The sequence below is a fragment of the Macaca fascicularis genome, chromosome 7, assembly GCF_037993035.2.
Source record: "Macaca fascicularis isolate 582-1 chromosome 7, T2T-MFA8v1.1".
In the NCBI taxonomy this organism is placed as follows: Eukaryota; Metazoa; Chordata; class Mammalia; order Primates; family Cercopithecidae; genus Macaca; species Macaca fascicularis.
This window is the reverse complement of record NC_088381.1, coordinates 76132086-76144577: the sequence shown is the minus strand read 5'-3', so window position 1 is coordinate 76144577 and position 12492 is coordinate 76132086. Positions and strand designations below refer to the sequence as shown.

General features: G+C 36.2%; 1 long non-coding RNA gene across 5 annotated transcripts in view; it reads right to left on the bottom strand.

Moving 5' to 3' along the window:
- The window catches only part of LOC102135343 (uncharacterized), a 215418-nt gene that overhangs the window by 202666 nt on the left and 260 nt on the right, over positions 1-12492 (bottom strand). The window lies entirely within an intron of this gene.

Genomic DNA, 12492 nt, shown 5'->3' with positions numbered 1-12492 from the left:
CATTTGATAAAATTCAACATCCCTTCATGATAAAAATCCTCAAAAAACTGAACATAGATGGAACATACCTCAACACAATAAAAGCCATATGTGGCAGACCCACAGTCAGTATCACACTGAATAAGAAAAAAACTGCTGAATGCCTTTCTTCTAAGATTTGGAAGAAGACAGGAAAGACCATTTTCACCACTGTTATTCAACATGGTATTGAAAGTCCTAGCTTGAACGATTAAACAAGAGAAAGAAATAAGAGGCACCCAAATTGGAAAGGAAGAAGTGAAATCCTAGTTTGCAGGAGATATAATCTTATATTTGGGATAACCTAAAAATTCCAGAAAAAAAAAAAACTATAGAACTGATAAACATTCTGGCATGGTAGCTCACACCTGTAATCTCAGCACTTTGGGAGATCAAGGCAGGCAGATTGCATGAGGCCAGGAGATTGAGACTAGCCTGACCAACATGGCAAACCCTGTCTCTACTAAAAATACAAAGATTAGTTGGGTGTGGTGGCCCATGCCTGTAGTTCCAGCTACCTGGGACGCTGAGGTAAGAATCACTTGAGCCTGGAAGGTGGAAGTTGCAATGAGCTGAGATCGCACCACTGCACTCCAGCCTGAGTGACAGAGCAAGACTCCGTCTCAAAAAAAGAAAAAAAGAGCTGATAAACAAATTCAGTAAAGTTGCAGGATACAAAATCAACATACAAAAACCGGTAGCATTTCTATATGCCAACAGCAAACAATCTGAAAAGGAAATAAAAAAGTAATCCAATTTATAGTAGCCACAAATAAAATTAAATATCTGGAAAATAACCAAAAAAGTGAAAGATCTCTAGAATGAAGACAGTAAAACACTGATGAAAAAAATTGAAGAGGACAGACACACACACACACAAATGGAAAGATATTCCATGTTCATTGATTGGAAGAATCAATATTATTAAAATGTCCATGCAACCCAAAGTAATCTACAGATTCATTGCAATCCCTATCAAAATACCCATGACATTCTTAATAGAAATTTAAAAAAACAACCCCAGAATTTATATGGACCTGCAAAAGACACACAATAGCCAAAGTTATCCTAAGCAAAAAGGACAAAACTGGAGGAATCACATTACTTAACTTCAAATTATATTACAGAACTAAAGTAAACAAAACAGCATAGTGCTGGCATAAAAACAGATAGACCAATGGAACAGCATAGAGAACCCAGAAAGAAATCCACACACCTACAGTGAACTCTTTCAACAAAGGTGCCAAGAACATGCAAAAAAGACAGTGTCTTCAATAAATGGTGCTGGAGAAACTGAATATCAATAAGCAAAAGAATGAAACTAGACCCCTATCTCTCATCATATACTAAAATCAAATCAAATGGATTAAAGACTTAACTCTAAGACTTCAAATTATGAAACTACTACAAGAAAACATTGAGGAAACTCTCCAGGACATTGGACTGGACAAAGATTTCCTGAGTAATACCCCACAAGTACAGGCAACCAAAGCAAAACTGGACAAATGGGATCACCTCAAATTAAAATGCTTTTACACAGCAAAGGAAACAATCAACAAAGTGAAGAGACAACCCACAGAATGGGAGAAAATATTTGCAAACTATCCATCTGACAATGGATTAATAGCCAGAATATATACGGAGCTCAAACAACTTCATAGGAAAATATCTAATAATCCAATTTTAAAATGGGCAAAAGATCTGAATAGACATTTCTCAAAAGAAGACATACAAATGGCAAACAGTGATATCAAAAGGTACTCAATATCACTGATTATCATAGAAATGCAAATCAAAACCACAATGAGATATCATCTCGCACCAGTTTAAATTACTTTTATTGAAAAGACAGGCAATAACAAATGCTAGCAAGGATGTGAAGAAAAGGCAATCCTCATACACTATTGGTGGGAATGTAAATTAGTAAAATCACTATGGAGAACAGTTTGGAAGTTCCTCCAAAACTAAAAACAGAACTGCCATGTGATCCAGCAATCCCACTGCTGGGTAAATACACAAAGAAAGGAAATAAGTATATTGAAGAGATAGCTGCAGTCCCATGTTTGTTGCAGAACTGTTTACAATGACCAAGATTTGGAAACAACCTAAGTGTCCATCAACAGATAAATAAAGAAAAGATGATACTTAGGCATAATGGAGTATTATTCAGCCATAAAAATGAAGGAAATCCTGTCATTTGCAACAGCAGGGGTGAAACTGGAGATCATTATGTTAAGTGAATGAAACCAGGCACAGAAAGACAAACATTGCATGTTCTCAGTTATTCGTGGGATCTAAAAACCAAAACAATTGAACTCATGGAGGTAGAGAGTAGAAGAAAGGTTATCAGAGTTTGGGAAGGGTAGGTAGTACGAGGGGTTCAGGAGAGGTGGGGATTATTAATGGGTGCAAAAAAACAATTAGAAAGAATGAATAATACCTGGTGTTCAATAGTACAACAGAGTGACCATTGTCAATAACAATTTAATTGTACATTTTAAAATAACTAAAATAGTGTAATTGAATTGTAACACAAAGGATAAATATTTGAGGGAATGATTACCCTATTTTTCATGATGTGATTATTACTCACTGACTGCCTGTATCAAAATATCTCATGTACCCCATAAATTTACACACCTACGATATACCACAAAAATTAAAAATAAACTGTTTTAGAGTTAGTTTTAAAGTAGATTGTAAGTCACATAGGAAAGCTAACTTCTTGGCTGCAGCAGGGGCTGCTGGATTCCCCCCAAAATCATTTCTTCCCTCTTCCATAAAAAGAGAATTTTTACTTGAGCACATTACTTCCTCATAGCTTAGGGACCATGTGACTAATTTCTGGCCAATGAGATTTTGGGGAAGCCATGTGACAGCATCTTGGACCCTTCCTTGAGAGTACTGCTGGGATGTGGACCAGACCCCATCTTCTTATTTTCCTTTCCTTCCTACTGCATCCTGAAATGAAGAAACTGCTGAAGACCGAAAAATGCAAATTATATCTAGGGAGGGTAGAGTGGTGTGCTAGAAGAGCCTGAATCTCTTGAAGACTTGGGGGTAAAGCTGCCATATGGGTGGACCATTTAATGCCAAACTTAGTTTATACCTGAAAAAAATACATTTTTATGTAGTGTCAATGAACTGTTGTGTCATATTTTTATGTTACTTTCAGCCAAATCAATCATTCCACAGAGCTCCAGGAGCAAGAATAGTATTCTGGAATTGGGAGGCCCTCTTTGAGGCTCTGAAGCAAGCTAAGAGAATAGATTTTGAAGACTTGTCAGAAACAGGATTTAAGGTGAGTTCACGTGCTATCAACCCAATTGTCCATATCAAGTAGATGATGAAACCATCACTAGGAGACGCTGGGCAGCTACAGATGGGAGAGAGGCTGGGAGATAGACAGGAACGTATCTTACTATTAAGAAACAAACACTTATTAGAGAAGGTATAATAAATGTGGTGCCTGAATTAAATCAACACCATAACTCTTTCAGACAAATTGCATGTGATGTCCTAACCAGCTGAGCAATAGCTTTTACTATTACCAGCCTAACCACTGAGATAAAATAACTGAGCTGTAAAAATAATTATTCATTTTATGATTGTTAAGTCTGAGAAATCAAGCCAAAGTCTGGCTGATAAACTGTCTCTGAGGAAGTCAGGAAGTTAGGGGAGTGTGTTCCTCCCATCCTTGAGCTCCTTTTGTGTTCTAGCTACATGCTCCTGAGATAGTTGAGTCACTGGGGTGATAAGTGCTGTGTGAATACATTGAGGAAAAGAAAAGAACTTGTAAGTGATCTTATTAAAGATCTTGAATAGACTTTTAACTTTACAATGTACGAGTCACACCAACCCTGGGGATCCTGCCAGTCTCCCCTCCGAGCCATCATACCTTATCCACCGGTTTCACAACCAACACTTTCAACCTTTTTTTTAAAATCAATTCGAACTGCTTTCAACAGAATATTAGCATCCCCGAGGATGTCAACAAATGTCCAGTGACCAAATATATTTGGGAATGCACCATATAACGAGAATGCTTTATAAATATTTTCAGGTGTGTTTTTAAATGGCATAAATCTGGTTACCATGTTGCTTCTCACATATAGCATTCATTCTCTTGGGATTAGTGTAGCCAGAAATTATTTAAAACTGGACTTTTATTGAAAAGTCTTTATCAAGAATGAAAGGAATCTTGAAATTTAAAAATTAAAAAACAAAACAGAAATGCTTTTTGCTAATCAATTTAAATGCAAAGTACAGATGAAATCTGCACTCATTCAAGTCTTGAGCTCAAGCTCATAGAGTTTACTGAAAGAGGAAACTAGGGAACTCAACACATAATAAGGAGAAATTCAAGTTGCCTAGAGAGGAAGTGAAGAAGGTATAGGACAGAAAGATGGAGCATTTGAGGAGAGAAGAAACAGGGTAAGCACACTAGCAGATAGTTTGATCTTATTCCCTGGCTAGGACAAAATCCCAGAGGAGGTTGTGATGGTAACAACTAAATAAACTGGGGGACTCCAGAATTGTGGGACTTTTTTCCTCACTTTCTCAGTCACAGACTGGAAGATTCTAAGTCTTCATTTGAAAGACTCACATTCAGCTAGTCATCAGAGCGACATGTCACTAAAAAACAGATTAGACCTATTGAGAGGGATGAGACCAAGGTCATGTTCCTCAAGAGTAGTGCAGGGGACACAGAAGCCCTCATGTGACCTAGGGAGCGAAAGAAGAAGTGCCAACAAGGCTAATGAATAAGCAGAGCTTTCGGTCAGCACAAAGAGGGCACTGTGTGTAGCGACATCAAAACCAAAGACAAGTGAACAGAACTTCAGTCATGGACAGCAGAGCGCCACCCCTGAAAGGGTCAATCAAGGCCTGTGATTCCCCGGTGGACAACAATCCAGGTTGAACCAGACTGGACCCACCCACCACTCTACAACAAAGACCATTGCAGATCCAGAGTGCACAAATAGATACACAGTCTCCTGTCCCCCAAAGTCTCAAAGATACACATGTAGGGCAGGAGGAGAATATAAAAGACTGAGCATTTCCCCCAAAGAGAGCAAGTCATCCACACTGGAAGAAATGGAGGTGCTGTTTATTAGAAAGATCTATGTTTGCTATACCCCCTTCAACCCATGAGGTGGTGTTCCATGACAAAGGTTAGATCTGCTGTGGAAAATAAATAGGCAACATTTTTTCATGCTGAGCAGTACTTGAATTTAATTTTCAATTCCACTATACTAGTAATTCTAGTACGTCACTGATGAGGGAAAAAAACTAGAAAAGACACTTTAGAAATGAGTATATTGCAAGAGGAGAATCTTCATGAAACAGTAACAGAAAGTCTAAGAAGACCAAAGGAGTGGGTAAAAATGCAAATAGGTAATACTGCAAGAAAAAACATTGCAATAGTATTATGTTCATAGCATAATAACAGTATAAGAGAGAATGATTACATGTTACGCAAAATTGAATCTGTGTTTAGAGGACAAACTTGAGAAACTCTAAAAATGTAGAGGAAATTGATGTTGAAAATGATTAATTGCAGTGAAAGGGTCAAAGAACAAATTTGCAACCTAACTATTAGGAACAACCTCAAGTATTAATCAGAACAACTGAATCAGAGACAAGAATTCAGTTGAAGGAATTGAAGAAAAATTTCCTAATTTGTTAAGTATGTATATGAAGAGAGTTATTTGTCTTTCAAGCAAAAGTAGTATAAAAAGAATCACACCTATACCATCTTTTGTTTTTTCATTTTTTAGAAATAGGAAGAAAGAAAAAAATCTGAAGGTAGTATATGGGATAACCCTGAACCTTTCTCTCAATTTTACTTTTAACCTAAAACTGCTCTTTCAAAAATGTATTTTAAAAAACAAACTAATAAAGAATGCATGGTTCTCTTCTTTTAAGCATGTCTGGTAAAAATAGAAGAACCATTCATGAGGTTGGAAAATTGTGCTGAAAGCATTACTGTTCCAAACATCTTGGTGAATTCCACAAACATATAAGGAAGAAATTATACCAAGTCTCTATAATCTCTCCCAGAAGTTAGAAGCAGAGAGAATATTTCCTAACTTATTCTAATCAGCCAGCATTATCCTAGTATGAATACCGGACAAAGACATTACATGAAAAGAAAACTAAAGACCAGTATCTCTCATGAAATAGATGTAAAATTTTTCAACAAAATATTATTGAATCAAATACAATATATAAAATGAGTCTGACACCACAACCAAACAAGATTTACCCCAGGTATGCAATGGGTAAATCCTACTTGTTTTTTTTTTTTTTCTCCCTTTCTCTCTTTGCTTCCTTTTTCATTTTTTATTTTTTTACTTTGAGTTCCAGGATACATGTGCAGAATGTGCAGGTTTGTTACTTAGGTATACATGTGCCATGGTGGTTTGCTGCACCTATCAACCCATCATCTAAGTTCTAAGCCCCACATTTATTAGGTATTTGTCCTGATGACTCTCCCTCCCTTTGCCCTCCCAACCCCTGACAGGCCATGGTGTATATGTTCCTTTCCCTGTGTCTATGTGTTCTCATTGTTCAACTCCCACTTATGATTGAGAACATGCAGTGTTTGGTTTTCTGTTCCTGAGTTAGTTTGCTGATAATGATGGCTTCCAGCTTCATCCATGTCCCTGCAAAGGACATGATCTCATTCTTTTTTATGGCTGCATAGTAGTCTATGGTGTATATGTGCCACATTTTCTTTATCCAGTCTATCATTGATGGGCATGTGGGTTGGTTCCAAGTCTTTGCTATTGTAGATAGTGTTGCAATAAACATATGTGTGCATGTGTTTCTATAGAATGGTTTCTAATCCTTTGGGCATATACCAAGTAATGGGATTGCTGGGTCAAATGGTATTTCTGGTTCTAGATCCTTGAGGAATCACCGCACTGTCTTCCACAATGGTTGAACTAATTTACACTCCCACAAACAGTGTAAAATCGTTCCTATTTTGAACAGAAAACCAAACACCGCATGTTCTCACTCATAAGTGGGAGTTGAACAATGAGAATACATGGACACATGGAGGGGAACATCACACACCAGGGCCTGTCTGGGGGTGCTGGGCAGACTACAGGAGGGATAGAATTAGGAGAAATACCTAATGTAGATGACAGGTTGATGGGTGCATCAAACCACCATGTCACGTGTATACCTATGTAACAAACCTGCACGTTCTGCACATGTATCCTAGAACTTAAATTTTTTTTTAAAAAAAGCATTTCTATTTCTCCACAGCCTTGCCAACATCTATTGTTTTCCGACTTTTTAATAATCACCATTCTGACTGGCGTGAGATGGTATCTCATCGTAGTTTTGAGGTGCATTTCTCTAATGACCAGTGATGACCAGTGATGATTAGCTTTTTTTCATGTTTCTTGGCCACATAAATGTCTTTTTTTTTTTTTTTTTTTTGAGGTGGAGTGTTGCTCTTGTTGCCCAGGCTGGAGTGCAATGGGGTGATCTCAGCTCACTACAAGCTCTCTGCTTCACAGGTTCAAGCTATTCTCCTGCCTCAGCCTCTCGAGTAGCTGGGATCACAGGTGCTCACCATCACACCCAGCTAATTTTTGAAGTTTTAGTAGAGATGGGCCTTCACGATAAATGTCTTCTTTTGACTGTCTGTTCATATCCTTCACCCACTTTTTGATGGGGTTGTTTGTTTTTTTCTTGTAAGTTTGTTTAAGTTCCTTGTAGATTCTGGATACTAGACTTTTATCAGATGGGTAGATTGCAAAAAATGAAAAACTTAGGTATAAATCCTTTTAAAATGCACAAGATCTACATGAATAAAACTACAAAACTCTAATGAAAGAAATACAAGAACTAAATAAATGGAGAGATGTTCCATGTTCATGAATACGAAGAGTCAATAAGTTCTTCCCAACTTGATCTGTAAATTGAATGCAACTTCAGCAAGTTGTTCTGTGGGTACTGACAAACTGATTCTAAAGTTTATGTGCAGAGGCAAAAGATCCATAATAATCAATACAATAATGAAAGAGGAGAAGAAAGTCAGAGGACTGACAGTACCTGACTTCAATACTTTCTATAAAGTAACAATAATCAGGATAGCATGGTATTGGTAAAAGAATAAACAAATAGATCAATGTAACAGAATAGAAAGCTCAGTAGTTTACCCCACACAGAGACATTCAATGAACTTTAACAAAGGAGTAATGGAAATACAATAGAGAAAAGACAGTCTTTTCAGCAAATGGTACTAGAGCCATGGGGCATCTACATGCAAAAAAAAAAAAAAAAGTGAATCTAGATACAAAACTTATGCCCTTTATAAAAATTAACTCAAATTGGATCATAGATCCAAACAGAAAATACACAGAATTCCTTGAAGATACAGTAGAGCAAAATCTAGATGACCATGAGTGTGGCAATGACTTTTGAAATACAACATCAAAGGCACAATCCATGAAAGATGTGATTTGATAAGCTGGACTTCATTAAAATTAAAAACTTCTACTCTATGAAAGACACTGCCAAGAGAATCAGAAGACAAGCAACAGACTGGGAAAAATAATTGCAAAAGATAATATTTTTCTATTTGATATTAGATTAAATCTTTATCAATATTTTTCTATTTGATAAAGAACTATTATCAAAAATATACCAGGAACTCAACAATAAGAAAACGAACAACATGATTAAAAAATGGGCAAAAGACCTGAACAAACACTTCACCAAAGAAGAGACAAAGACGGCAAATAAACATATGAAAAGATGCTCCACATCATATATAATTAAGGAAATGCAAATTAAAATGAATACCAATACATACATATTAGAGTAGCCAAAATCCATCACACTGACAATGCCAACTGCTGGCAAGGATGTGGAGCAACAGGAACTCTCATTCATTGCTAGTAGAATGCAAAATGACACAGCCACTTTGGAAGATAGTTTGGCAGTTCCCTGCAAAGCCAAACGTGCTCTTACCATGTGATGCAGCAGTCACACTTGCTAGTATTTGCCCAAATGAATTGAAAACTTGTGTCCACACAGAAACCTGCACATACATGTTTATAACAGCTTTATTCATAATTGCCAAAACTTGGAAGCAACCAAGATGTCCTTCAGTAAGTGCATGGATAAACAAACTGGTACATCTATACGATGGACTATTATTCAGTAATAAAAACAAATAAGCCTTGACTGTGGCTTTTGTTGCAGAAAAAAAGAAAAAAAAAACGAGCTATGAAACCATTAAAAGACATACACGAAACTAAAATACCTATTACTAAGTTAAAGAAACCAATCTGAAAAGACCACTTACATTCTGGAAAAGGCAAAACTATAGAGACAGTAAAATGTTCAGTGATTGCTGGGGTTGGGAAGTGGGGGTGGAGATGAAAAGGCAGAGCATAGAGGATGTTTAGGGCAATGAAACTACTCTGTGTGTTACTATAATTGTAGACACATGCCATTACACACTTGTCAAAACCCACTGAATGTACAACAGCAAGAATGGACCCTAATGTAAATTATAGACTTTGGGTGACAGTAACATGTCAATGTTGGTTTATTCATTGTAATAAACATACCTCTCTAGTGAACAATGCTGATAGTAGGGAAGGCTGTGCATTTGGGGAGGTGGGGCATGTAGGAACTCTCTGTACTTTCCACTATACTTTGCTATTAGCTTAAAACTGCTTTAAAACTAAAGTCTATTTATAAAAAAAAAAGATTGAGCTGTTGATATAAACACAATGTCTACTTTCATGTCCAGGAGTTTATCTTTTAAAACCCATATTGAATAACCTGGGTCATCAGTGGTGATCTTTTTCACTGGAAAAGGCTAATATAACACTTTCTGGCAGAAAATATTTGTTACCAAATTCTTTTCCAGAACAATTATCTTGGTGGGTGTTCCTGTAACAACTATACATAAAAATAATAATAACACACAGCAATATCTAGACACTCTAAAAATACAATAGAAAAAAATGTTAAGAAAATTATTTCTAAATTTGATCTAAGCCAAAATGTGGAGAAGCAATGGGGAAGAAAGTTATTTCTATATAATGAGATTAGAGGTAGTTTCTCATAACTTCTATACAGTTTTCAGTAGTTTTCAACTTCTATCATGGAGATATATATATACACACACATATATATACACATACATATCATCAGATATATACATCATGTTTATATATATATAACGAACAATAAACAGATACCATTTTAAAAAGACACACATATATTTCATATATTTATATAATATATATACATCATGTTACCACCATTATAGATACAAGGAAGGATAGTAAAAATAGTAAGAAGATTAAAATAAAATATACCAAAATGGAAACAGTAATTTAACTGTGGCTAGCTTTGTGTGATTAGACTAAGATTGTTTTAGATCTACTTTTCTTTGGTTTCTAGATGTTTTACAATGAATCTGTATTTTTATATGGAAAAAATAAACCTGATTTTTATTAAACAAATACAAATTCAGTAACACTATCTTTAGAACATTTTTTAAATAAACTTGAGCATGAAGAAATCGTTATGACTATTGTGGTGAGCATTCTGAAAGATAAGCAGAAGCAGGGATAATGTGACATTTAGCTGATCTTTCAAGGGAAGCCAGACAAATGACACTTTTTTTAAAAAGAAAATAGTAACTAACATTAAAACATGGTATTTCTAGTATGATTCAGAAGTGAAGTGTCAACTTCTTCTGTGGAAAACTCCAACATTACTGAACGTAAGAAGGCACACACTTCAACAACAGAAGTGAAAAAGATCTTGATTCATTCATTTAACACTGCTTCAGAGTTTAATCCCAAAAAAAGTCTATTTTGAAAAAAAAAAAAATTCTTACTCCTGTATACTATCCTTTGCAGTGAACTGGCCAAATAAGTGTATCCAATGTATGTTGAATAGGTAGCATGCTGGAAACATTTTAATTTACATCATCTCTAATCCTTACAACAATAGTGCAAAGAAAGGATTACCATCTTCTTTTTACAGATAGGAAAACTGATGCTCAAAGAGGTATAATATCTCTTTTAACAGCACACATCTAATACGTGGTGGAGGTGGGAGCTACACTTATATCTGTCAGACCTTAAAGTCTGTGTTCTTTCTACTTCTCTGCCTCAGTCCAACAATTGGGATCTTTGCCATGACAACTCACCATTCATAGCGTGCTTTTCATGAGTTTTTGACTCAAACATTATCACTCAGCAAGACGCCTCAACTAATTTACAAAATGCGACTTGAAAAGCAGGTTGTAATTTCCAAAAGCAAAAATCCAACCACAAAAGGTAAAGACTTGACCAGTAGAGCTTTACAGAAGGAGGTAATGTAGGTAGTAAGGACACTTCCAGAAATGCCTGGAATCAGAGAAATCGAAGTATCTCCTATTAGAAATTGTACTCATTTGGTAGCAAAATTTCTGTGTATTCATTTAAAATAATAGTCTTATTGTTTTAACCTCAACACACAGTAAGAGGGTGACTTTGACGTTTACTTTTTAAAGTTGCCTTCTTGCTCCAACAACAGATTTCCTCCAAATTCTAATTATTATTATAACTTACATAAGTGTACTGGATTTTATTTTTAAGGGTGAAACTACACATAAGTAGATTTGTCTGGATTATCAAAATCAGACCCTGAAGAAATTAGTTCCTAGAGGGCAGGGTTGAAGCTTGCTTATCTCTATATCCCAGTTGTGTTAAGCAGAGTAACTGGCACAAATTAACAAATTATGCATTGAGGAATCATAAAACAGAAAGATTTTAAAAAGAAGTAAGTTTCAGATTCAGTGTAACCCTAAGAAGCTAGTGTAACTCAGGATGGCATGCCCTCTGCGATCACAATAGCAGCCTTCAGTCTTGGTCTGGGCTATAAGAACTGCTCCTTGAGACTGGGTTTTTTTCCTGACACTGCCACTAACGGGTTAAGTCAGAAATCTTTCACTTCCCTGAGCTTTTGATCCTGGTTTCCAAATCAGCACAATGGGAAATGGAAGAGAAGGAAAGAGAAAAAAGACAGAGAGGATCAGAGATCCCTGCCGCCTGTGCAATGCCATAGTTTGGACACAGGGTTTGGGCAACCATGGCCCATGCACCAGTTCCAGCCTGTGGTCTCTTATTATACAGCTCATGAGCTGAGAATGATTTTTACATTTTTACATGGTTGAAAGAATTCAAAAGAATAATAATATTTTGGGACATGTAAAAATTATATAAAATGCAATTTTTCAGTGCTTGTAAAGTTACTTTGGAGCTCAGCCCCACTCCTTTATTATGTATTTATATGGCTGCTTTCACACCACCACAGCAGAGCTGAATAGCTGTGACACAGACCATATGGGCCGCCAAGCCTAAACTATTACTACCTAGACCTTTACAGAAAAAAGCATTGCTGACGTTTTACACAGACAATCAAGCAAGTGATCACCTGAGA